General features: G+C 50.4%; 1 pseudogene; it reads right to left on the bottom strand.

Annotated features, from left to right (window-relative positions):
• Positions 1 to 7,307: 7,307 nt before the first annotated feature.
• LOC125532750 (uncharacterized) lies at positions 7,308 to 27,350 on the bottom strand (annotated as a pseudogene).
• Between the last annotated feature and the right edge of the window lie 266 nt (positions 27,351 to 27,616).

Raw genomic sequence — 27,616 nt, 5'->3', positions numbered from 1 at the left:
GGTGCCCACAAGGTAGGGGGGCGCCCAGTAGGGTAGGGCGCGCCCTCCACCCTCGTGGAGGCCTCGTGTCCTTCCCGGACTGCTGCTTATTTTTCTATTTTTCTAAATATTCCAAAACGGAGAAATATTGCCTTAAAAACTGTTTTGGAGTCGGTTTACTTATCGTACCACATACCTATTCCTTTTCGGAGTCTGAAATGTTCCGAAAAGTGTCCCTTATGTATTACTCCGGGGTTACGGTTTCAATAACATTGGTTTCAACATTTATGGGATTACCTGAGATATAATGTTTGATTCTTTGACCGTTCACCACCTTCGGATTTGTGCCTTCGAAGTTGTTGATTTTTATGGCACTGGAATGGTAGACCTCCTCGATAACGTAAGGACCTTCCCATTTAGAGAGAAGTTTTCCTGCAAAAAATCTTAAACGAGAGTTGTATAGCAATACATAATCACCTACATTAAACTCACGCTTTTGTATCCTTTTGTCATGCCATCTTTTAACTTTTTCTTTAAACAATTTGGCATTTTCGTAGGCTTGGGTTCTCCATTCATCAAGTGAGCTAATATCAAATAACCTCTTCTCACCGGCAAGTTTAAAATCATAATTAAGTTCTTTAATAGCCCAATAAGCCTTGTGTTCTAGTTCGAGAGGTAAGTGACATGCTTTTCCATAGACCAGTTTATACGGAGACATACCCATAGGATTTTTATATGCAGTTCTATAGGCCCATAATGCATCATCAAGTTTCTTGGACCAATTCTTTCTAGACCTATTAACAATCTTTTGCAAAATCAATTTGAGTTCTCTATTACTCAATTCTACTTGACCACTAGACTGAGGGTGATAAGGAGATGCAATTCTATGATTAACATCATATTTAGCAAGCATTTTACGAAAAGCGCCATGAATAAAATGTGAACCACCATCAGTCATTAAATATCTAGGGACTCCAAATCTTGTAAAAATAACTTCTTTAAGCATTTTAATAGAAGTGTTATGATCAGCACTACTAGTTGGAATAGCTTCTACCCACTTAGAACGTAATCCACAGCAACTAAAATATGTGTATAACCATTAGAGGAAGGAAAAGGTCCCATATAGTCAAAGCCCCAAACATCAAATGGTTCAATAACAAGTGAATAATTCATAGGCATTTCTTGACGTCTACTAATATTACCAATTCTTTGTCATTCATCACAAGATAAGACAAACTTATGGGCATCCTTGAAGAGAGTAGGCCAATAAAAACCAGATTGCAGTACCTTATGTGCAGTTCTATCTCCAGCATGGTGTCCTCCATAAGCTTCGGAGTGACACTTGCGTAGGATCTGTTCCTGTTCATGCTCAGGTACACAACGTCTAATAACACCATCTACTCCTTCTTTATAAAGATGTGGGTCATCCCAAAAGTAATGCCTCAAATCATAGAAGAACTTTTTCTTTTGCTGGTATGTGAAACTAGGTGGTATAAACTTAGCAACAATGTAATTAGCATAATCAGCATACCATGGAGCAGTATGAGAGGCATTTATGACATTTAATTGCTCATCAGGGAAGCTATCATCAATAGGTAGTGGGTCATCAAGCACATTTTCTAACCTAGACAAGTTGTCTGCAACGGGGTTCTCAGCTCCTTTTCTATCAACAATATGCAAATCAAATTCTTGTAGTAAGAGAACCCATCTAATAAGTCTAGGTTTAGCATCTTTCTTTCCCATATGATATTTAATAGCAGCATGATCACTGTGAATAGTTAATTTAGAATCAACAATATAAGGTCTAAACTTATCACAAGCAAATACAACTGCTAAGAATTCTTTTTCAGTAGTAGCATAATTTCTTTGAGCATTATCTAGAGTTTTACTAGCATATTGAATAACATTTAGTTTCTTATCAACTCTTTGTCCTAGAATAGCACCTACAGCATAATCACTAGCATCCCATATAATTTCAAAGGGTAAATTCCAATCAGGTGGCTGAATAATAGGTGCAGAAATCAATGCTTTCTTAAGTGTTTCAAATGCTTCTACACAATCATCATCAAAGACAAATGGTATATCTTTTTGTAATAAATTAGTCAGAGGCAAAGAAATTTTTGAGAAGTCCTTAATGAACCTCCTATAAAAACCGGCATGACCAAGGAAACTTCTTATACCTTTGATGTCCTTGGGACATGGCATCTTTTCAATAGCATCAACCTTGGCTTTATCAACTTCAATACCTCTTTCAGAAACTTTATGCCCCAAGACAATACCTTCATTAACCATAAAGTGGCACTTTTCCCAATTCAAGACAAGATTAGTTTCTTCACATCTCTGCAAAACTCGATCAAGGTTGCTCAAGAAATCATCAAAAGAAGATCCATAGATGGAAAAGTCGTCCATGAAAACCTCACAAATCTTTTCACAAAAGTCGGAGAATATAGCCATCATGCATCTTTGAAAGGTAGCAGGTGCATTACATAAACCAAAAGGCATACATCTATAAGCAAAAGTACCAAAAGGGCATGTTAAAGTAGTCTTTGATTGATCTTTGGCTGACACAGGTATTTGAGAGAAACCAGAATAACCATCTAGAAAGCAAAAATGTGTATGTTTAGATAATTTTTCTAGCATTTGATCGATAAAAGGTAAGGGGTAATGATCTTTTTTAGTAGCCTTATTTAATTTGCAGAAATCAATTACCATCCTATAACCTGTAATAATTCTTTGAGGAATCAATTCATCTTTATCATTAGGAACAACAGTAATATCTCCCTTCTTAGGGACACAATGGACAAGGCTTACCCACTGACTATCAGCAACGGGATAAATTATACCTGCCTCAAGGAGCTTTAGTATCTCCTTTCTTACCACTTCTTTCATTTTAGGATTCAGCCGGCATTGATGATCACGAACTGGTTTAGCATCTTCTTCCAAATTAATTTTATGTTGACATAGAGTGGGACTAATGCCCTTAAGATCATCAAGAGTATACCCAATAGCAGCACGGTGCTTCTTCAGAGTTTTCAATAATCTCTCTTCTTCATGCTCTGAAAGGTTAGCACTAATAATAACATGGTATATCTTTTTCTCATCAAGATAAGCATATTTAAGAGTATCAGGTAACAGTTTAAGCTCAAACACGGGATCACCCATGGGTGGAGGATGATCCCCTAGGATTTCAACAGGTAAATTGTTTTTCAGAATAGGTTCATGTTTAAAGAATACTTCATCTAATTCCCTTCTTTCATTCATAAATATATCCTTTTCATGGTCTAGCCAATATTGTTCTAAAGGATCACTAGGAGGTACGACAATAGAAGCAAGACCAATAATTTCATCCTTACTAAGTAATTCTTCTTCACGGTGTTGTCTACTAAATTTAGAAAAATTAAATTCATGAGTCATATCATCTAAACCGATAGTAACAACATCTCTTTTGCAATCTATGGTAGCATTAACAGTGTTCAAGAAGGGTCTACAAATATAATGGGACAAAAGCTATCTTGTGGGGAACCAAGAACAAGAAAATCAGCAAGATATTTAGTTTTCCCACACAAGACTTCAACATCTCTAACAATTCCCATTGGTGAAATAGTATCTCTATTGGCAAGTTTAATTGTGACATCAATATCTTCCATCTCAGCAGGTGTAATATCATGCATAACTTCTTTGTATAAGGAATAAGGTATTGCACTAGCACTAGCACCATATCACATAAGCCATGATAACAATGATCTCCTATTTTAACAGAAATAATAGGCATGCCTACCACGGGTCTAGGTTTATCTTTATCACGGGGTTTAGCAATTCTAGCAGTTTCATTACAGAAATAAATAACATGCCCATCTATATTATCAGACAAGAGATCTTTAACAATGGCAATATTAGGTTCAACTTTAACTTGCTCAGGAGGTGTATATGTTTTAATATTGCTTTTATGAACCACAGTTGAAGCTTTAGCATGATCCTTTATCCTAACAGGGAAAGGTGGTTTCCCAACATAAGAAGTAGGAACAATAGGATCATTATAAGTGATAGTCTTTTCTTCAACTTTAATAGGTGCAGCTACTTTTACTTCTATGGGAGGATGATATTTAAACCACTTCTCCTTTGGGAGATCAACATAAGCAACAAAAGATTCACAGAAAGAAGCTACTATCTCAGAGTCAAGTCCATATTTAGTGCTAAATTTATGAAAAATATCGGTATCCATAAAAGATTTAACACAATCAAAACTAGGTGTCATACCTGACTCCTTACCATTGTCGAGGTCCCAATCTTCAGAGTTGCGTTTAATTCTTTCCAATAAATCCCATTTGAATTCAATAGTCTTCATCATAAAAGAGCCAGCACAAGAAGTATCAAGCATGGTGCGATTGTTACCAGAAAGCCGAGCATAAAAATTTTGAATAATCATTTCTCTTGAGAGCTCATGATTGGGGCATGAATATAACATTGATTTAAGGCTCCCCCAAGCTTGAGCGATGCTTTCTCCTTCGCGAGGCCAAAAATTATATATATAATTGCGATCACGATGAACAAGGTGCATAGGATAAAACTTCTGATGAAATTCCAATTTCAATCGTTTGTAATTCCAAGACATCATATCATCACATAGCCTATACCATGTCGATGCATCTCCCCTCAAAGATAAAGGGAAGATATTCTTCTTAACAACATCTCCGGGTACACCTGCAAGCTTAAATAATCCACAAACTTCATCCACATATATCAAATGTTCATCAGGATGTTTTGTTCCATCTCCTAAAAAAGGATTAGCTAGCAGTTTGAACTTCAAAGCAAGCATTTTTCATTTTCATTTTCATTTTCATTTTCAGTAGGTTCAGTAGGTTGAGGAGCAACTCTTTGCTCTACTGGTCGGGGTGAAGATACCCCGAACAAGCCCCTCAAAGGATTACCTTCCATGGTAAAAAGTGACGGTAAATTTCAGCGCACTATATAAATTTTTCCTTACCAAATTCCACCTACCAAAGGCGCTTCACTCCCCGGCAATGGCGCCAAAAAAGAGTCTTGATGACCCACAAGTATAGGGGATCTAAGATAGTCCTTTCGATAAGTAAGAATGTCAAACCCAACGAGGAGCAGAAGGAAATGATAAGCGGTTTCCAGCAAGGTATTCTCTGCAAGTACTGAATTAAGTGGTAACAGATAGTTTTGTGATAAGATAATTTGTAACGAGCAACAAGTAAGAAAAGTAAATAAGGTGCAGCAAGGTGGCCCAATCCTTTTTGTAGAAAAGGATAAGCCTGGACAAACTCTTATATGATGTAAAGCGCTCCCGAGGACACATGGGAATATCGTCAAGCTAGTTTTCATCGCGTTCATATGATTCGCATTCGGTACTTTGATAATTTGGTATGTGGGTGGACCGGTGCTCGAGTGTTGCCTTACTTGGAAAAGCATCCCACTTATGATTAACCTCTATTGCAAGCATCCGCAACTACAACAAAAGTATTAAGGTAAACCTAACCATAGCATGAAACATATGGATCCAAATCAGCCCCTTATGAAGCAACGCATAAACTAGGGTTTAAGCTTCTATCACTCTAGCAACCCATCATCTACTTATTACTTCCCAATGCCTTCCTCTAGGCCCAAATAATGGTGAAGTGTCATGTAGTCGACGTTCACATAACACCACTAGAGGAGAGACAACATACATCTCATCAAAATATCGAACGAATACCAAATTCACATGACTACTAATAGCAAGACTTCTCCCATGTCCTCAGGGACAAAAGTAACTACTCACAAAGCATAAACATGTTCATAATCAGAGGGGTATTAATATGCATATAGGATCTGAACATATGATCTTCCACCAATTAAACCAACTAGCATCAACTACAAGGAGTAATTAACACTACTAGCAACCTACTAGCACCAATCCCGGACTTGGAGACAAGAATTGGATACAAGAGATGAACTAGGGTTTTGAGATGAGATGGTGCTGATGAAGATGTTGATGGAGATTTCCCTCTCCCGATGAGAGGAGCGTTGGTGATGATGATGGCGATGATTTCCCCCTCCGGGAGGGAAGTTTCGTCGGCAGAACAGCTTGGCCAGAGCCCTAGATTGGTTCCACCAAGGTTCCGCCTCGTGGAGGCGGAGTTTTGTCTAAGAAGATGGCTTATGATTTTTTCCCATCGAAAGACTCCATATAGCAGAAGATGGCCACCGGAGGGCCACCAGGGGGGGCCACGAGGTAGGGGGCGCGCCCCCCACCCTCGTGGGCAGGGTGTGGCCCCCCTAGTGAAGTTCTTGCTCTTAGTATTTTTTATATATTTGGAAAACATCTTCCGTGAAGTTTCAGGACTTTTGGAGCTATGCAGAATAGGTCTCTAATATTTGCTCCTTTTCCAGCCCAGAATCCCAGCTGCCGGCATTCTCCCTCTTTATGTAAACCTTGTAAAATAAGAGAGAATAGGCATAAGTATTGTGACATAATGTGTAATAACAGCCCATAATGCAATAAATATTGATATAAAAGCATGATGCAAAATGGACGTATCACGGGGCGTCACCGGTTCCAGGGCCGCTGCCGAGAGGAGGAGGAGGTGGGGGAGTGGGAGATGCCATGGCGGTTCTGGGGAGTTGGAGAGGCAGCGGAAGAGTGGTTCAGCGACGAAGGAGAAAACCAACGTCTGATACCATGTGGATCGGTGGAGAGGAAGAGCAAAGCACTTAGGTGCTGCCATTGCCATTGCCAAGAATATATAGGCGCGGGGTGCCAGTACAATAGGCGCGCGGAGCGCCAGTACAAGAGAGAGAGAGAGAGAGAGAGAGAGAGAGAGAGAGAGAGAGAGAGCAACTCTAGTACGTGCATGGGATCGTGGGTAGATGCATGCAGTGCGTGGGAGAGTGGAGAGAACTGCTAACAGCTACATATTTTGACTACGATATATGGCAGATGAAAAACTTTTCTAACTGAAAAGTTTGAAGAGGATGCATACATGATAAAGCTAGAAGAGGATGTATACATGATAGCTTGGAATTGTTTATTGTATTACTCGAGCCTCGTGGGCATATATATAGAAGTACATAATATTCTTTGAGTATAAGACAAGTTAGAACGAATCTTAGTCTATCCTATATTATACTCCCTCTGTATTGTTTCCCCCAACTACAAGTATTTCAATATAGATGGAGTAATAAAAATCCCAAACCAGCCAACAACTTGTGAGAGGCTCTCTGTTTATCAAAGTACCCTATATTTATTCGGCAAAAAAAGTACCCTATATTTCATAAAATTATTATTGTTATCTTTTTTCTCACAAGGGCATGACGAATTGAAGTGCTTAGGACCTGGGAAGGCCATTCTCTGTTATTGTCGCAGTGGAACAGGAATCACGTGAATGCCATGCTGCGCCAGCCATTACCGCTTTTATTTCGCAGATCTCTCGAGGGCAGTTCGTGAGGTTCGTGCATCCTTGTGCCGTCATGTACACATTACTTTTAATGCGAACACCACCAAAGCTTCTGTACATTTGTATCTTTTCCCAGTTGAAGAACTCTAAGCAAATTGGATCATTCCCGGCCTGCCTCAGCAAAGCGTCAATGAAGTAACATCCCGGCTCGACCGTAATAACCATGCCTTCTTTAAGCCCTCTTGTGGTGCGCAAGGATCTCAATCCCGGCTCCTCCGGCCTCTCTAAACCCTCGGGGTAGCCTCCGGGATCATGCGCGTCGATTCCAAGCAAGTGCCCAAGACCATGAGGCATGAAGACAGCACCCAACCTTCTGTCCATCATGTCATCAATATCACCATGGATAATATCTTATTTCTCTAAAGACTCGAGTATTCTCCGCTCTGCCAGCTTGTGCATGCCGATCCATTTCACCCCAGGTGTCGGTGGGAAATGACACCTATGGGATCACAAGAATCCCTACTGCGGTTGTGGGGCGCGGGGTTGAGAGAAGAGCGGGTCTAACAGAGAGCACGCGGTTCGTTTATCCAGGTTCGGGCTGCGAGGATGCGTAAAACCCTAGTCCTGCTTTGGTGGATGTATCCTGAGTTCTTGAACTAGCTACGGGGTGTAACGAGCTCAAAAATTTCGAATCCCTCCCCTCGTCGCCTTGGGTCTCCTTTTATAGAAAAAGGGGTCGCCACAGTGGCAGACAGGAGGTGGAAAGGCAACAGTGTTGCGAGGTTATCCTGGTATTACAGGACAAAGCGCATTAAATGCGAGGCTTAGGTGTCCCTCCACTTTATCAGGGGCGGGGGCGAGGCCCGTCCCATCCGTTTCCGCTCCTCCAAGCTTCGACACGCGCCCTGGCTAGCGATGCATGCGGTGCCATGTAGGTAAGCAGGCAGCTGAGGTGGCGCGGTGCTGGAGCCTCCATGAAGGGTTGCATGTCGCCACGCAGGTGCGTGCCCAGCTGGTTGGGTCAGCAGCTGCATGCGAACAGCGGCGGAGACTTGGCTGGTGCGGGCCTGATGGTGGCCCTACTGGTGCCCTTGGCGAGGGCCACCCGGCAAGGGTCTTGCCGTGGCGTGTAGGCGTCCCCGGCAAGGATCTCGCCGGGGGTCTTGTGGGATTCTTCGGTGAGGAAGGTTGCCTTCCTATCCTCATTTGATCTTAACTATTCTTTGTCTTCACGAAGATCTGCATGCCACCACAGAGGTGCCTCCCGAGCCCTGTCCAGTGCATTTGCCAAGTGTTGGTGGGCTCGAGGGTGGCTCGCTCGGCTGGCATGGGCGAGCTGCCCCGGCAAGGGTCCTTGCCGGGGAAACGTGCTTTGCCCATCTGATCTTTGTGGCCTTGGTCCTTGTCGTTGCTTTTGCTTCGTCTTAGGCTTCAATCTTACCTTGGCTTACCTCCCTTGCTCTGCTTGTGTGGTCACGGGCGCGGCTCTGACTGCCCGTGCACAGGAAAAGGGGTACAAAAATGTGCCCCTAGTTTTGTACACCGACAGGAGCCCCCTGGCCTGAGCCACACATAAGCGCGACACGTATGTTGGGTCAGGCCCAAGACGGTGCGTGGGCAGGCGGGGCGGTTTTTATCGCGGTAAATTTTTTCGCGCGTTGTGCCTCCCACGACCCGCACGCGCGGCGCGGGGTGGAGGGGCATGCATGACGTAGGCGGCATGCGTAGAGCGGTTTTCACACGCATGCGTCACATTGCAGTAAAGGGGCGGCTCGCGCCTTCCCCGTAAAGGGAGGGAGGCGTGGAGGCACGGCTCATTTACTGAATGAGTCTTCAAGGTGTCCACTCCCTTGATTACGGGGTGGCGAGTGATCGCCTCACCCGTCCCCTGGGATCTGCACGTCTGCCACGTGTCTTTCATGCGCTCGGGGTGGCAAACGGTGGAGGCGGGAAACCGAGCCGTCACTGGTTGGGGCGGCGGGTCGGTCTTGGTTCCCTGCACCTCTCGTGTCTTGATTGGTCGAGCGGGGCGGCCGAGCCCCAACCCCGTTCCTTTATAAAGAGGGTGAAGGGGGATGGCATCCCGCATTCTTCTATCTTCTACCTCTCTTCACTTCCGCTCCTTCCTTTCATCCACCATGGAGAAAGGGAATCCTGGTCCTTCGACGATGGCGGCGAGGGTCACCGCTTGACAACGCGCCTCTCTTCCCCCTGAGCCCGTGTTGGCAGAGTCGGCCGCGAGGGGAAGGGGGAGGGGGCGACGCCGTGGGCGAGGCCGGGGCAGAGGTCACGGTGCTCGGGGAAGGGGAGGATGGGGCGGTAGATCAGCCTCTCCTCCGCCAGCAGCTCCTCCTCCGATGGAGGGCCATGCAGGAGGCAACCCATGCGAATTCTTCGTCAGGCTGCGCCAGCCACCGCGCCGCCGTCTTTGCCTCCCAACTCCATTCGCGCGGGAGATGGAGCTGGATCCGCCGCAGGCGTTGCGGTTGCATATGAGGGGCTGCGGGAACAGCGGCACATGGGCCGACGTCGAGTTCCCCGCCCCTCACGTCATGTATCTCCACCGAGGGTGGAAAACCTTCGCTTGCTTCCACAGCTTGACGGATGGGCTCACTCTCCATTTCAAACTAATGGAGGGTGGCCTCCTCTCTGTCAAGATCTTCGGGCACTTCGGGACTCGCGTAAGGTGCTGTGTGGAGAGCTCTTTCGACGATGAAGATTCCTCCTCGAGCGAGAGCGGCGAGGAGGATAGCGGCAGCGACGACGAGGCTAGCGGGTGGCAGGATGACGGGTCCGATTAGGCGTCGGGCGCCGCTCTGAGCGGCACTGGCGACCCCATCATCCGTGTCGCCGGCTCCTTCAACTTATTGGGGTCGTCTCCTTGGGCGGCTAGCGTTGGGAGGCTGCGGAAGAGGAAGAGGGCGGGCGGCAAGGCCGTCAAGTCGGAGTACGCGGGCACTGACGCCTTCGTCGCGTACCGACGTCCTGCCGCCTCGTCTTCGAGCTCTGCCTCCAACGCCGCCATCACCATCCAGCCCTTGGACGGCCAACAAGATGTCCTCTTGGTGTCTTATGCCACTCATAGCTCGCCTAGGCGCCCCTTTTGCCCTTCTGCTTTCTTGTTCCATTTCCTGAGGAGAGAGACAAGAAAGGTATTACGGGCATCTTATCTCTTTTTAGTCTTGTAAGCCTTCGGGCCTTTGTTAACTTTAGAACTTGTAATCCCTTTGTTCATGTTTTTCATTTCGTATGAACTGTACATGTACGGTATGTTTTTTTAATGAAAAAGGGATGTTTGCTGGGTTTTCCGTTCGCAGGTAAAACCCACGACAAGGAGTAAATCCTTGTTACCTTTAAGGTAAACATTTTCCCGCCCAGCAACAGGCCTTGCCGTCCCCCCACTTCGCTCGACCTTTCTCACGCCCTTGGCGGAGGCAGGGATGAGGTGGGCTAAGGCTCTTCGTTTCATTTCCTTGCTGCTGCGACTACGACCAATTCGGTCCCAGGAAACGAGTCCTAGGATCCGGAATGAGGGGGGCACGGTAGCCTAAGGATAAAACGAGGTTTCACATACCTCAGTTCATAACGAAACACATGATAAGGGATAGAGAACTTATCTGAATATGCAGCCCCCGGCAACCTTGGCTTGCCGCGGGTGGATCTTTGCTCTTGTAGCCCCTGTCGTGGTTCTAAGACTGACAGTAGAATAGGGGGGTAGGAATGTAGAGGCAAGATCCTAGCTATGGAGGAGTTGTACACACGAGTTTTATGAGTTCAGGCCCTTCTCGGAGGAAGTAACAGCCCTACGTCTCGGAGCCCGGAGGCGGTCGACTGGATATATGCATGTGAATTACAAAAAGTGCGAACCCCTATCCCAGAGGAGGGGGGTAGCTTATATAGAGTGCGCTAGGACCCCAGCTCCCCTCTTTTCACACAGGGTTCAATGTTCATAAAGGAGGAGCGTTACTGGTAATGTCCGAAGTAAAGTGCTATAAATGTCCATAAAGCTATGACTTAAACCCAGACCGTTGCGGAGTGAAGGGCTTCTCATCTTCTGGTGGTCGAGTGTCTTCAAGGTGGTCGAGTGAACACATCTTCATGGTCGAGTGGATGATGGTTTCTCTTCGACTGCTTCTGATTCTTTGTAGAGATGCCCTTGGGGAGGGTATGTTGGACAGATCCATGACCCTACCCTAGGTACATAGCTTCATCATTAGCCCCCGAATGAATCAGGGTTTGAGTGAGGAAGGAGTTGGGAACACTTCCGACTCATTCTTTGTGCTATGAGCATATCTTGTTCTGGAACAATGAACTGAGGAGACGACGTCAACTCCTTTTTCAGTCGCCTTGGTCCATTCTTGGTTTTTGTCGAGTGAATTTTCATGGTAGAATTCCGAATGATAATGTAGAGGACGTTTACAGTCTAGCAAGTTGCTCTGCTCTCCGCGGGATTCGAATTTTGGGAAGCGCGCCGGACGGGCGAGACCGTGGTAATCGGGGCGGATTAGGCAAGTCTCCTTGATCTTTGCGCCACCTTTTTCACCACGTACTGCGCGCGCGACTGTTGTGGGATTTGTTTAGATTGTCTGGGTCCACCAGTCAGTCACTTGGGGAATGACCTTATAAAAGGCACCGGACCAGGCCTCTGCCCCATGCGCTCCCATTCTCTTTTCTTCTTCCTCCGACCTCTCCACCACGCTCGCTTCTGCTCTCGTCGCCGGACCCTCGCTCGAACTCGATCCGTCGCCATGGGGAAAGAGAAGACGGTGGCGCTGGAGCGGGCGAAGAAGGCGACCGCGAAAGCAAAGGGCAAGCGGACCAGCCGGGGCAGATCCTCGTCGAGATCCGGCCTGCCGCCGGGCTAGATCCAGGGCGACTGGATCCGCTCGACGATCAGCCAGGACGACCTCGACGACCTGGTGGAGGGGGGGACTGATCCCCCACAAGTCGGCATGGCTCCCGGGGAATGAGACCGAGCCGCAGCCAAGGGAGGGTGAGTGCGTTGTGGAGCAGGTCACTTGGAGCGGCAAAGGGTACTTGGATGCCGAGGAGGACGAGGAGAGTGACGAATCGACTGATGACGAAGAGGTCGACTCGCCTCCTCGCAGGGAGAGGAGATCCAAACACGCTCACGACCCGGCGAGCGCTCCGGGCCTGGTGGCCGCACCGATTGGGCAGTCTTCGAAGTGTCCCAGGATGTCTTCCCCAACGCCGATTGAGAAGGCTCCGAAGCAGCCCAAAGTTGTGCCGCCTCCAGCACCGAAAGCACCGAAAGCCACCTCCTCCAAACTGCCAAAGGCTTTGCCCAGGATCAAAGTGACTGTCCCTACTATCTCTGGGTAATCATCTGACTTGTTCTTTTCGTTGACTCAAGTAACAGAACATAACCGACTGGATGCGGGTCTTTGTAGTGCTGCTACGTCAGGAACCTCTTCTCTCCAGTACCGAGACGAGGAGATGGAAGACGTGGTTACCTCTAACCCAGGTAGAAACTCTTATGATCTTGTTCTTGATTCCTTGGTCGATTGCATTCTAGTGGTTCACTTGTGGTCGAATGATCTGTCTTGCAGCTCCACCCAACGTCATCGATCTTCCAGATGACGATGAAGATGTGGCTCTTAAGCCCAGGAAGAGCAAGAAGGTAGCAGCTGGCAAGATGTCTCGGCAAGGGCCAACAACAACAACACCCGTCCGTCAACCTGAAGACGCGGGCAGGGCCTCTGTAACCTTCGCTGCACCCTTGTCGAGTGAGCACCCCGCACCGTCGATTACACCGGTGATTCCTTTAGTCGTCCAACTCCACGCCACGGAGCTCCAAGCTGACACACCTGGGTCGTCTTCTCTCTTTTTCACCAGCTACATCGTCCCGGACAACCAGTCGAAAGCGGCTGTGGAAGCCATCCGACAGGCTAACGTGATGATGGAGCGGGTGAAGACGGTGCATGAGAATAGCCAGGCTACCTACGACGCCAGCGCTGCTCTTCGGGCCAATGTCCAGGTAAGTAGACTTTCCGACTGCTCTTGTTCTATGAGGATATGCTACCCGAAAAAATTTCTTCTACACAATCTCCTGTTGTTTGCGTCGAATCAGAGCACCCACTGGGTGTTTTGTTGTCTTTGGTAGTTGCATTCTTCTACTCGGTCTGGGCGAGTGGGATCTGAACCGGTGGGGGCACGCTAAGTGCACCCACTGGGTGTAGTCCCCGAGACCGCGGTCGACTACTGGCAGTCGACTGGGGTCTGAGTTCTATCTTCCTTTCTTTTTCTTTTCTTCCACTCGACTCAGGCGGACCAGTCGAGTAGGATCTGAACCGGTGGGGGCACGCCAAGTGCACCCACTGGGTGTAGTCCCCGAGACCGCGGTCGACTGCTGATAGTCGACTATGGTCTGAACAGTTTTTTTTAACTTGGTCCGGGCGGACCGGTCGAGTTGGGTCTTAATCAGCGGGGGCACGCCAAGTGCACCCGCTGGGTGTAGCCCCCGAGACCGCGGTCGACTGTGTGCAGTCGGTTGGGGTCTAAGCGAACTTCTTTAGGTTTTATTCACTCGGAAGTAAACAACCTTTGATCTTATCGACTGACCCGTCTTTTGCCTCCTGCAGAAGTCTTGTACTCTTATTTCCAAGTTTGCTGAACTTGAGGAGAAGCAGAGGCAACTCAACCTCGACTTGGAATTGGCCCAGCAGAATCTGAAGAAAGCTCAAGACGAAGCTGCTGGTATGGAAGGTAACTGGCTGTCGACTGACTTTCAATATATTTCTTTGATCTTCTTGTTTGATTCGATTGCTTCTTTTGCAGAGAAAATGAAGTTGGCTCTGGAGAAGAAGGACTTGGACCTCGCCGCCACGCAAAAAGCAGACCAAGATAAAACTGCTCTCGCGGACCAGAAGCTTGCTTCAGTCGGAACGCTGGAAGGGGAGGTGAACAAACTGAAATCTTGCCTCAATGAAGCTAACCGTGAAGTGACTAGTCTGAAGAAGGACAAGGTTGCCCTGAGTGAAAAGCTGGAGTCCGCAATCCGCAAGAGGAATGACACGGAAGCTTATCTGAGGACTCTTGCCAAGAAGCTCTATCTCATGCTGGAAGGTATTTCTTTTAAACCGACTGTGTTGATGCTTGCGATCGGATCCTGCTCAGTCGACTCACTAATTTTTGGCTGCAGAATTCTACCAAGACTTCGACGAGGAAACTGGAAAGGTCGAGACGGGTATGGACCCTATCGCTTCTCCAGTTTGCGAGGAAAGTGCAATGAACGTGCTCCGACTGGAGTCCCGTATCGCCAGCGCCACAAGCTACCTCGTGCGCCTGAAGGAGGTAGTCTCCCGAATCGACTCAACGCTTTGGCCAAGGGCGACGCTTCAAAATGACCTGGAATCCCTGATGGCTCGACTGAATGAGATCCCTGACCGAGTGTAAGAATGGAAGAAGTCCTCCGCCCGGTGTGGTGCTGACGTGGTGCTGTCCTTGGTGTGAGTCCATTACAAGGAGGCTCGTGAAGACAAGATGGCTGCGATCAAAGTTGCTAACACCAAAAAGCATGACTTCCAATCCTTCATGGAGACTTTCATCGCAACCGCTACTCGGACCACTGATGGGATCGACCTGGACGCATTCGTCGAGCCTGCCAGCCCTCCTCCTGCCGAGTGAACAAACTTATGAGACTTGAATCTGCTTTAAATTTTCCTCGGAAAGCCAAGTGACTGCTGTAACCGTTAAACTCCTTCGGGCTTGATGCCCGAATACTTTGGATTTGCTGCTTGGAACTTTAGGATTTATCCGAATTTGGTTTATCTTTGAATGTGCTTGCATTTTGCCTTCGAATGGACTTTGTTCACTGCTCGGAATAGTCTTTGCGTTGGAGATGCAGCTCTGAAGTGGTGGCTCTAGTCGACCTGCGCTTCGTCGTCCTTGCGGATAGGGATGGAGCGCACGTTGTACTTGTGCCGCAGCTCCAAAGGAGAAGGTTGCAGTCGACCTGCACCTCGTCGTCCTTGCGGATATGGATGGACCGCATGTTGTACTTGTGTCATAGCTCCGAAGGAGAAGGTTGTAGTCGACCTGCACCTCGTCGTCCTTGCGAATAGGGATGGAGCGCACGTTGTACTTGTGCCGTAGCTCCGAAAGAGAAGGTTGCAGTCGACCTGCACCTCGTCGTCCTTGCGGATAGGGATGGAGCATACGTTGTACTTGTGTCGTAGCTCCGAAAGAGAAGGTTGCAGTCGACCTACACCTCGTCGTCCTTGCGGATAGGGATGGAGCGTACATTGTACTTGTGCCGTAGCTCCGAAGGAGAAGGTTGCAGTCGACCTACACCTCGTCGTCCTTGCGGATAGGGATATGTTTCGAACTTAGGCGAGTATTGGACTGCATCTAAGCCCCCGAGTGGGAGGATTGCTCTCCACTCGGTAGGATTTTTTCAAACTTAGGCGAGTATTGGACTGCAGCTAAGCCTCCGAGTGAGAGAACTTAGGCGAGTACTGGACTGCAGCTAAGCCCCTCGAGTGGGAGGATTGCTCTCCACTCGGTAGGATTTTTTCAAACTTAGGCGAGTATTGGACTACAGCTAAGTCTCCGAGTGAGAGAACTTAGGCGAGTACTAGACTGCAGCTAAGCCCCCGAGTGGGAGGATTGCTCTCCACTCGGTAGGATTTTTCAAACTTAGGCGAGTATCGGACTGCAGCTAAGCCTCCGAGTGAGAGAACTTAGGCGAGTACTGGACTGCAGCTAAGCCCCCGAGTGGGAGGATTGCTCTCCACTCGGTAGGATTTTTCCAAACTTAGGCGAGTACTAGACTGCAGCTAAGCCTCCGAGTGAGAGAACTTAGGCGAGTGCTGGACTGCAGCTAAGCCCCCGAGTGGGAGGATTGCTCTCCACTCGGTAGGATTTTTTCAAACTTAGGCGAGTACTGGACTGCAGCTAAGCCTCCGAGTGAGAGAACTTAGGCGAGTACTGGACTGCAGCTAAGCCCCCGAGTGGGAGGATTGCTCTCCACTCGGTAGGATTTTTCCAAACTTAGGCGAGTACTAGACTGCAGCTAAGACTCCGAGTGAGAGAACTTAGGCGAGTACTGGACTGCAGCTAAGCCCCTGAGTGGGAGGACTGCTCTCCACTCGGTAGGATTTTTTTCAAACTTAGGCGAGTACTGGACTACAGCTAAGCCTCCGAGTGAGAGAACTTAGGCGAGTACTGCACTATAGCTAAGCCCCCGAGTGGGAGGATTGCTCTCCACTCGGTAGGATTTTTTCAAACTTAGGCGAGTACTGGACTGCAGCTAAGCCCCCGAGTGGGAGGATTTCTCTCCACTCGGTAGGATTTCTCCAAACTTAGGCGAGTACCGGACTGCAGCTAAGTCTCCGAGTGAGAGAACTTAGGCGAGTACTGGACTGCAGCTAAGCCCCCGAGTGGGAGGATTGCTCTCCACTCGGTAGGATTTTCTTTCGAACTTAGGCGAAACGGATTCGCGACTAAGCCCACCCACTAGGGGATTTCAGAAGTAAATAAGAACAACAATTGTATGAGAGGACCGTAAGCTCTTGTCTTTGATAAACAAATTACAAAGGTGTTTCTTATTACATTTTATTCGAACGAGTGCTTAAGTATAAAAGGGGCGGAGCAGCTTCGCGTTCCAAGCCCGTGGCTCGTCTTTCTAATGCTCAACACTGTAAAGATGGTACGCTCCATTGTGAAGAACTTTGGTGATGATGAAGGGGCCTTCCCAAGCCGGGACGAGCTTGTGTGGTTTCTGTTGATCCACTCGAAAAACCAGGTCTCCTTCTTGAAAGGCTCGACCGCTCACATTTCTGGCATGGAATCGACGCAAGTCTTGCTGATAAATGGTCGACTGGATCAAGGCCATCTCTCTTTCCTCCTCTAAGAGATCGACTGAATCTTGTCGGGCCTGCTCTGCTTCCTCTTCGGAGAAGAGCTCGACTTGGGGTGCGTTGTGGAGTAGGTCACTTGGCAGAACAGCTTCGGCTCCATAGACTAAGAAGAAAGGAGTTCGTCTGGTCGACTGATTAGGAGTTGTCCTTAAACCCCACAGAACTGACGGGAGTTCATCAACCCAAGCGCCTACTGCGTGTTTGAGATCACGCATCAGTCGGGGTTTCAGTCCTTTGAGAATTAGGCCATTGGCTCTTTCTGCTTGTCCGTTCGACTGCGGGTGAGCGACTGAAGCATAGTCGACTTGTGTGCCTTGAGAAGCGCAGAAAGCTCTAAACTCATCAGAATCGAAGTTTGACCCATTGTCCGTGATGATGCTGTGTGGGACTCCATATATGAATGTCAATTCTCTGATAAAACTGACAGCGGTGCTGGCCTCAAGGTTCTTGATAGGTTTAGCTTCGATCCATTTGGTAAACTTGTCGACTGCAACGAGCACATGAGTGAAGCCGCTCCTGCCAGTTCTCAGTGGTCCAACCATATCCAGTCCCCAAACAGCAAAGGGCCAGATGAGGGGGATGGTCTTCAGGGTTGACGCTGGCTTGTGAGACATGTCGGAGTAAAACTGGCATCCTTCATATCTGTCGACTATATCTTCGCCATTTCATTTGCTCGTGGCCAATAGAATCCAGCTCGGTATGCTTTAGCCACGATGGCCCGAGAGGACGCATGGTGACCACAGGTCCCCGAGTGGATGTCATTGAGGATCATTCGACCTTCTTCTGGTGTTATGCATTTCGGACCGACTCCAGTCACGCTTTCCCTGAACAATTGTCCTCTTATCATAGTAAAGGCCTTGGATCGACGGACGATCTGTCGAGCCTCTTCCTCATCCTATGGGAGTTCTTTCCTGAGGATGTACGCAATGTAGGGCACTGTCCAGTCGGGAGTAATGGCCAGAACCTCCATGATCAGGTCGACCACGGCTGGGACCTCGACTTTAGTCGGATCTGTGGCGCTCTTAGGCTGCGGGGGCTCTTCAGTAAAAGGATCTTCCTGAACTGTCGGCGTGTGAATATGCTCCAAAAACACATTGCTGGGAATGGCTTCTCTCTTGGAACCTATCTTTGCCAAGCCATCGGCTGCTTGATTTTTCAGTCGGGGTATGTGATGGAGCTCTAACCCCTCAAACATCTTTTCCAGCTTCCTCACCGCGTTGCAGTAACCAGTCATGGCTGGGCTTCTGACGTCTCACTCCTTCATCACTTGATTGACTACCAAATCTGAGTCGCCATAGACCATGAGGCGACGGACACCGAGTGAGATGGCCATGCGCAACCCATATAGGAGTGCTTCATATTCTGCTTCATTGTTGGAGGAATCAAAGTGAATCTGGAGGACATATCTGAGCCTGTCTCCTCGGGGGGATACCAGTACTACCCTAGCGCCAGAACCATTCAGCATTTTGGATCCGTCAAAGAACATGGTCCAGTGCTCCGAGTGAACTTGAGTCGGTAGTTGCTGTTCGATCCACTCGGTGAGGAAATCTGCTATTTCTTGGGACTTGATAGCTTTCTTTGCCTCAAACTTGATATCCAAGGGAAGGAGTTCAATCGCCCATTTTTCCACTCGACCAGTTGCATCTCTGTTGTGCAGAATTTCTGACAATGGAGCATCGCTGACGACTGTAACAGAGTGATCAGAGAAATAGTGTGCAACCTTCTTCGTGGTCATGTAAATCCCATAGACAAGCTTCTGATAGTGCGGATATCTCTGCTTTGACGGAGTCAGGACTTCAGAAATATAATAAACCGGGCACTGAACTTTATAAGCTTTTCCTTCTTCTTCCCGCTCGACCATAAGTACTGTACTGACAACTTGTCCAGTGGCTGCTATATAAAGCAGTAAAGGCTCTTTGCTGATTGGAGCAGCAAGCACCGGCTGGGTGGAAAGCAGGGCTTTTAGCTCTGCAAATGCTGCATCAGCTTCTGGGGTCCACTCAAACTTATCTGATTTCTTCATCAGTTGGTAAAGAGGCAGCGCCTTTTCACCGAGGCGAGAAATGAATCGACTTAGGGCGGCCAAGCAACCAGTAAGCTTCTGGACATCATGCACACGCACAGGGAATTTCATTCGGAGTATAGCACCCACTTTCTCTGGGTTAGCATCAATTCCTTGTTCGGAAACGAGGAAACCAAGTAATTTTCTGCCCGGAACTTCAAACATGCACTTTGATGGATTGAGCTTGATATCATACCTTCTGAGGCTGGCAAAGGTTTCAGCAAGGTCAGTCAGTAGGTCAGAACCTTTACGTGACTTGACCACAATGTCATCCATGTATGCTTCCACATTCCGACTGATCTGAGTGAGCAGGCACTTCTGAATCATCCGCATGAATGTGGCTCCAGCGTTCTTCAAACCGAATGGCATTGTGACATAACAGAAGCACCCAAACGGGGTGATAAAAGCTGTCTTTATCTCGTCGGGTCCGTACAGACGGATCTGGTGGTACCCGGAGTAGGCGTCCAAAAAGGACAAACGCTCGCACCCTACAGTCGAGTCGACTATCTGGTCGATGCGAGGGAGAGGAAAGTGATCTTTTGGGCAGGCCCGATTGATATGCTTGAAATCAATGCACATGCAAAGTGAGTCGTCCTTCTTTGGGACCATGACAACATTGGCTAACCACTCGGAGTGGTAAATCTCTTGGATAAACTTAGCTGCCAAAAGCCGAGCCACCTCTTCACCGATTGCCTTTCTCTTCTGTACAGCAGACCGCCGAAGATGTTCTTTGACTGGTTTCACTTTTGGGTCGACTCGCAAACGATGCTCAGCCAGTCCCCTGGGAACACCCGGCATGTCAGAAGGCTTCCATGCAAAGATGTCCCAGTTCTCACGGAGGAACTGGATGAGCGCTTCTTCCTATTTGGAGTCGAGTGTGGTTGAGATGTGAGTCAGAGCAGCATTGGGGTCTGTCGGGTGAATGTGAATCGACTTCGTTTCGCCAGACAACTGGAATGCTGAATCCGTGGCTGGCTTCTTGGATCGCAACAAATCACTCGGATCTGCATTTTTCTGGTATTCTTGCAATTCTACCACGGCCATCTGAGCATCGGCGATCTTTGAGCCCTTCTGGAAGCACTCTTCTGCCTTCTTCCGATTACCAAAGATAGTGATCACCCCTTTGGGACCAGGCATCTTCAATTTGAGGTACACGTAACATGGTCAAGCCATAAAACGTGCATAAGCTGGCCTGCCCAGAATGGCATGATAAGCACTCTGGAAATCCACAACTTCAAATGTCAACTTTTCTTTGCGGTAATTTTTAGAATCACCAAAAATCACGTCGAGCGCAGTCTGACCGAGGGATGCAACCTTCTTGCCTGGAATGACCCCATGGAAACTCATATTGCTTTCACTGAGTCTGGACATCGGAATGCCCATTCCCTTCAATGTCTCTGCATACAGTATGTTCAGGCCACTGCCACCGTCCATCAGGACCTTTGTCAGTCGAGTGCCTTCGATCACCGGGTCGACCACCAGTGCTTGCCTCCCGGGGGTGGCTATGTGTGCTGGATGATCAGACTGGTCGAATGTAATGGCGGTCTATGACCACTTCAGGTAACTGGGTGTCACCGGAGCGACCATGTTCACTTCTCTATTGATGACTTTCAATCGACTTTTGCTCTCAACGTCAGTAAAAATCATCAGAGTGGAATTCACATGGGGATAACCATCATCATCCCCTTCCTCATCCTCAGCCTTGTCTGCTTCCTTCTCCTTTTCCTTGGGCTGTTTCTCTTGGAATTGCTGGATTAGGAGCCGACACTGCCGAGTGGTGTGCTTCGGGTAAATGAAATTACCCTCTTCATCTTTTTTGGTGTGGATGTGGCACGACAAATCCAACACGTCATTTCCATCTTGATCTTTTACTTTCTTGGGGTTCCACGACCCCTTGGGCTTCCCCTTGAACCACAGCCAAGGCTTCACCAGGAGCAGCTGGCTCGGCCTTGCGCTTTTGTTTCCGACCGGAGTTTCCTCCTCCGGCTTCGTGGGCGACTGCTTTGTGCTTGCCACTCCGGAGTCGTTCTTCTTCTTCACCATTGGCATACTTGGTGGCAATTTCCATCATCCGAGCCAGAGTCATATTTCCTGTCCGGCCGAATTTCATATTCAACTCCTGATACCTGACACCTTCCTTAAAGGCACAAATTGCCTGATGATCTGACACATCCTCTACCGTGTGGTGTAGGGTGATCCATCTCTGGATATAATCCCTCAAACTTTCATTCGGTTTCTGAAAACAACACTGTAATTCTGTCAAACCTGTCGGCCGTTTGCAAGTGCCCTCGAATGTTCTGACAAACACCCGGGTGAGATCTTCCCAAGTATAAATACTGCCAGGCGTCAACTGATTCAGCCATGCTCTAGCCGAGCCCTCCAACATCAGAGGAAGGTGTTTCATGGCCACTTCATCATTGCCGCCACCAATCTGGACAGCCACTCGGTAGTCTTCAAGCCAAGTGTCAGGCTTAGACTCACCAGTGAACTTACTGACTCCAGTCGCCAACCTGAAGTTGGGGGGAATCACTGCAGCTCTGATAGCTTTGCTGAAGCACTCTGGACCTAAGACATGCGCTCTGTTGCTGGTTTGCGGACCCCCGTCATGGCCTTCTCGGTGAGCCCTGTTTCTGTCGACCAAACCCTGAACGAGAATAGATCTCGCATCAAAGCCTGGCTCCCTGGGGTCGACTGGAATACCTCGCCCAACACTGTGAGGGCGTCTGTCTTCATGTTGTCGAGGCACGTACGACCCACTCCTTGGGGGAGGAGTGGGCACTCGACGACGATCATCACGATCAACTCGGTGATCATACTGCTCATGGTTCCTGTACTGATCTCGTCGATCTCCACGTCCCTCACGCCTCGGGGGCGATCTTGGGCTATGGGCCGACTGAACTGTGTCCGCAACCACGGACCTGCTATGGATCCTATTCCGCGACTGAGATACAACCATATTCTGTTCTCCCGCCGCCCGGAGCAAGGCTCAGATTTGCACCAGACCTCGGCCAGCTTCCGACTGGGAAGGTTGGATCGACTCCGCTATCCAGGCAGCAGCTGCTAGATTCTGGATCGGGGTTCGGTATACCTGAGTCGGAGGAGGAAAACGTTGGCATCGACTAGATTCTGGATCGGGGTTCGGTAGACCTCTTGTTCTTGTCGGCAGAGCTCTCTGGCACGTCCTCAACGGTAGCACAACACCCCGAAGAGGTGCGCTTGCCGGAGTGGGTGCGAGAGGTCTTGTCGGGCTCTTTTTTTCCTCCCGGGCCTTCGGCGGCAGGAGCAGGTGCCTCGACGGCAGCTGCTGCAACTGCTTCCCGGTATAGTTGGTCGGCGCAGATCAGCGCGTCCTTCTTGTCGGAGGGGACGGAGATGACGGTCAACGGCCCGGGCATCTTTAGCATGTTGTAGGCATAGTGTGATGCCGCCATGAACTTAGCTAATGCCGGGCGGCCGAGGATCCCGTTGTAGGGCAAGGGGATCTCGGCCACGTAGAAGACGATCCTCTCCGTCCGGAAGTTCAACTCTCCTCCAAATGTCACAGGCAGTGTGACCTTTCACTTTGGCTGGCTTCTCCCCAGATTGACCCCCTGAAACGTGCCCGTTTCCTCGAGGTCTCCGTCAGGGATTTGCAACTTTTTGATCACGACAGGCGAGAACAAGTTCAGGCCGGCCCCGCCGTCAACCAACATCTTGTTCACCCTGAGGTTGCGTATTGTTGGCGAAACCAACAACGGCAAACACCCGACCGTGGTAGTGCAATCGGGGTGGTCCTCGGCATCAAAGATGAGGGGCGTGCTGGACCACTTTAGTGGCTTCTGAGCGTCGAACGACGGCTCTGTCGCTGCGACCTCTCACGCCCACAGCTTGAGCTGGCGGTGAGAGGTGTGCAGCGAGGCGCCTCCATCGACGCACATGGCCTCTGTAGCCTTCTGGAACCCTTGCTCACCAGACTCGTCGTCCTCGTCGTGATCGTCGTCTTCTTGTTTCTTATCGCGGCCCCGGGCGGGTCTTTCTTGCTGTTTGTCCCTGCTGGGGCGGCCTCCTTGGTCGCCGCGCTTCTTGCCGGATCCCTCGGCACCATCCTGGTCCTTCTCCTTGTCCCGCCTTTTGTACTCAGCCTTTTGCTTCTCAGCAAGCAGCTCGACTTGCCGGCAGTTCTGGAGATCGTGGCCCTTGGTGCGGTGGATCTTGCAGTATTGCTTGCTGGAGCTTCCTGGCTTGTCGGTAGCCGCCAAGGCCCGGCAGGCGACGCACCCGGCAATCTCCTTACCGGGGGTGTCTGCCTTGACCTTCTTGCTGGTACCGGTATCGTCAGATCCCTCAACGGCAAGCACAGCCTTGCCTTTGCGCTTCCTGTTGCGACGCCGGCCCTTCTCCGTCGGGGCGGCGGCGTCCTCCTCAGTCGAGTCGGTTTCCGCGCCGGCGTTTTCGCCGGGGTACTTCCTTCCCTCTTCAGCCCGGGCGCACCTGTCGGCCAGAACATAGAGCTCGGCCACATCTTTAACCTTGGTCATCGCCAGCTCCTCGCGCATCTTGCGATTGCGCACGTTCTGATGGAACGCGCTAATCACAGTGGCGGGATGAACGTCGGGGATGTTGTACTACACCCGGCTGAATCTCTGGATGTACTTGCGCAGGGTCTCCCCTTCCTTCTGGGGAATGATATGCAGATCACTGGCCTGGCCATGAGCTTGGTGGCCTCCCGTGAAGGTGCCAATGAACTCATGGCACAGATTTGACCAGGAAGAAATGGAGTCCGCCGGCAAGTGCATCAACCAAGACATCACATTGGGCTTGAGCGCCAGCGGGAAGTAGTTGGCAAGCACCTTGTCGTCGTGAGCCCCAGTAGCCTACATCGCGATGGTGTAGATGCTGAGGAACTCAGACAGATGGGTCTTGCCGGTGTACTTCTCGCCGACGTCGGGCTTGAACGTGCGGTGGGACGGCCACTGGAACTGCCTCAGCTCACGGGTAAAAGCCGGGCAGCCCACCTCGTAAGGTAGGCCACCGGGGCCCCCGGTGCCGGGTGGTCCGTAGTGGGTCCCGCCCGCTTGTCCGACTTGCGGCGCGCCTCGCGCCGGCGCTCGACGGTGGTTCGAGCGTCTTCGTGAGTTCGCTCCCGAAGGACCTGGCGCTGGTCGCGGAGGGTCCATAGGTCGGACGACGCTATGGAGATGTTATCACCAGCGTCGCCGCGACAGGCCGACGCCCGCGACAGCTGGCGAGGAGGAGGAGAGTGCACCGTGGCCGCAGCTCCCCGGGTCCTCCCAGCGCCAGCAGGCGGCGGTTCGGTGGAGTGCCGACCCGAGGGCCCCGCCGGTCGCGGATCGTCTTTGTTCGCGACGGCGACGAGGCTCCGGATGGTGGCCCTACACTCATCGAGCTTCTCCGCAGCAGGAGGGAAGTCGAGGAGCAGCTGCGCACGTGCCAAGGCTTCCGCCCGCGTGGGTGGCGGTGACAGCTGAGTGGATCGTGGCACACTTCGACTTCTAACTATGTTAGAAGGAGCTCTATCACGACCCAGCGGCTGCGTGCCGTTTTCACCAGTGCTTCGGCGAGCGTGTTGAACTCCTTCGCCTTGCTGACAACGCACAGGGCTCTTCCCACGGCGGTGCCCAGGGTCACCAACGTGGTGACGCTGTTCGGCGTGTACACCATGGGAAGAACGCGCGGTGGTCGCCTGTGTATGCGTCCTGGAGGTCGCCGCACCGCCCGGAGTCGGCGCAACGACACCCCCGAAGGGCCCCGCGCCGCCGGCAGGGGGCCCAGCTTCGTCTTTGGATCCGGCGGCGTGGGGCCGATCGTCTGGTGCACGAACGACGCTGCTCACCAGGCTCCGGCCCGAGTCCTGTCCGCGACCGGTCCGCTGCTCGTCCGCGCCGGCACGGGCCGTTCGGCCCCCAACGAGCCGATCGCTGTGGCCGTCATCTTCTTAGGGGCCATGGCGACGAAGAACCGCTAGGCTAACTACTAGACCAGATTCTCACAAACGCGCCCCCTACCTGGCGCGCCAAAGATGTCGGTGGGAAACGACACCTATGGGATCACAAGAATCCCTACTGCGGTTGCGGGGCGCGGGGTTGAGAGAAGAGCGGGTCTAACAGAGAGCACGCGGTTCGTTTATCCAGGTTCGGTCCGCGAGGATGCGTAAAACCCTAGTCCTACTTTTGTGGATGTATTCTGAGTTCTTGAACTAGCTATGGGGTGTAACGAGCTCAAAAAGCCCGAATCCCTCCCCTCGTCGCCTTGGGCCTCCTTTTATAGAAAAAGGGGTCACCACAGTGGCAGGCAGGAGGTGGAAAGGCAACAGTGTTGCGAGGTTATCCTGCTATTACAGGACAAAGCGCATTAAATGCGAGGCTTAGGTGTCCCTCCACTTTATCGGGGGCGGGGGCGAGGCCCGTCCCGTCCGTTGCCGCTCCTCCAAGCTTCGACACGTGCCCTGGCCAGCGATGCATGCGGTGCCATGTAGGTAGGCAGGTAGCTGAGGTGGTGGAGCCTCCACGAAGGGTTGCATGTCGCCACGCAGGTGCCTGCCCAGCTGATTGGGTCGGCAGCTGCATGCGAACGGCGGTGGAGACTTGGCTGGTGCGGGCCTGACGGTGGCCCTGCTGGTGCGCTTGGCGAGGGCCTTGCCGGGTGGCCCGGCGAGGGTCTTGCAGTGGCGTGTAGGCGTCCCCGGCAAGGATCTCGCCGGGGGTCTTGTGGGATTCTTCGGTGAGGAAGGCTGCCTTCCTATCCTCATTTGATCTTAACTATTCTTTGTCTTCACGAAGACCTGCATGCCACCACAGAGGTGACTCCCGAGCCCTGTCCAATACATTTGCCGAGTGTTGGTGGGCTCGAGGGTGGCTCGCTCGGCTGGCGTGGGCGAGCTGCCCCGGCAAGAGTCCTTGCCGGGGAAACGTGCTTTGCCCATCTGATCTTTGTGGCCTTGGTCCTTGTCGTTGCTTTGCTTCGTCTTGGGCTTCAATCTTACCTTGGCTTACCTCCCTTGCTCTGCTTGGTGTGGTCACGGGCGCGACTCTGACTGTCCGTGCATAGAAAAAGGGGTACAAAAATGTATCCTTAGTTTTGTACACCGACACCAGGCCGCATATGCGATATCACGTCATTATGAGCCTTGAGGGCGGCGTTGTACACAACTGCCTGGTCTCTTGTGAATTTCCCATTGGTAGGGTATGAACATGTGATGTCAAAGGCATAGAAGTTGTACTCATCGTTCACCGCCCCATCATTTTGTCCATAATGAAGAATGGAACTGTTCTGTCCAGTGGCGCATATGCATGTGTAGGCGCAACGTTGGCAGCCTTCGTGCATGGATGCATGAAAACGAAAGATGCTCTCCAACTGATTTTCCGTCATGCCTGGCTTGATCCGCCTCATGACCTCAACGTGTGCTTCTGAGCTGACATCGTTGGCATGCTGAATGAGGGCAAGCTCCATGTCAGATTTGGTAACACGACATTCAGTCAAGATGGGATGGAGCGTGGTTAAATCGGTGTCGAACTTGTCCATCCCCTCGAAACTGGCAGGCCTTGAGTAGTTCCCGCTGTCGGTGTTCCTTCCGTGCAAGAGGAAGAGAAGCGGCTCTCCATGGCCATGCTCACTGAATTCACATCGGAGAACCTGCGCAAGCTCGTCGACATGCAAGGCAGAATCGACCTTGTACATGTCCTTGAAGTGCGGCAATTTTTTGGGTTTGCCGTTCCAAATAGCGTCGTCCGGTGACAACCTTGGAGCGAACAAGATGGAGTGTCCGGAAGCAATGTCGACGGCGCCGTAGAACCCTGGCTCCCGCACCCCAAAGAGATACGCGAAGTAGCTCTCCTGCCTGAAGAGCGGGACGTGGTCGGTGCAGTAACGGGTCTGCTCCTCGCCGCCCTGGAGAAGGACGATGCCGCTGAGAGGGCGGCCGGCGGCGGTGAGGTGGGCGCGGAGCGCGGCCGCGAGGCGCTCCCGGTTGCCGGCGTGCACCTCCGCCATGGACGCCCCGGGTGGAGCGAGGGAGTGGGACGACTCGCTCATCTTGCACGCCTGGGCCTGCACGTCCAAGTGGTACGTCGGCGATCGAGATTGGGCTGGGTGTTACAAGACGCGGCGCCCGGCCCGAATATATAGGCCTTGTTTGTTTGGTTCATAAGCCTAGGACTTTTTTTAATCCCAACTTATCTCTCCTCTCTTTTAATTTATTTATCTCTTCCTAGTAGTAGTAATTAATAATAAATAAAGCATGAATTGACTCCGTGGGTTCACCGTCACAATGCGCTTCTTCCCGTTATTTTACGCTTTCA

This window comes from Triticum urartu, chromosome 1A, assembly GCF_056163025.1.
Source record: "Triticum urartu cultivar PI428250 chromosome 1A, HENAU_Tu73, whole genome shotgun sequence".
Taxonomy (NCBI): Eukaryota; Viridiplantae; Streptophyta; class Magnoliopsida; order Poales; family Poaceae; genus Triticum; species Triticum urartu.
This window is presented reverse-complemented; position numbering and strand designations above follow the sequence as displayed.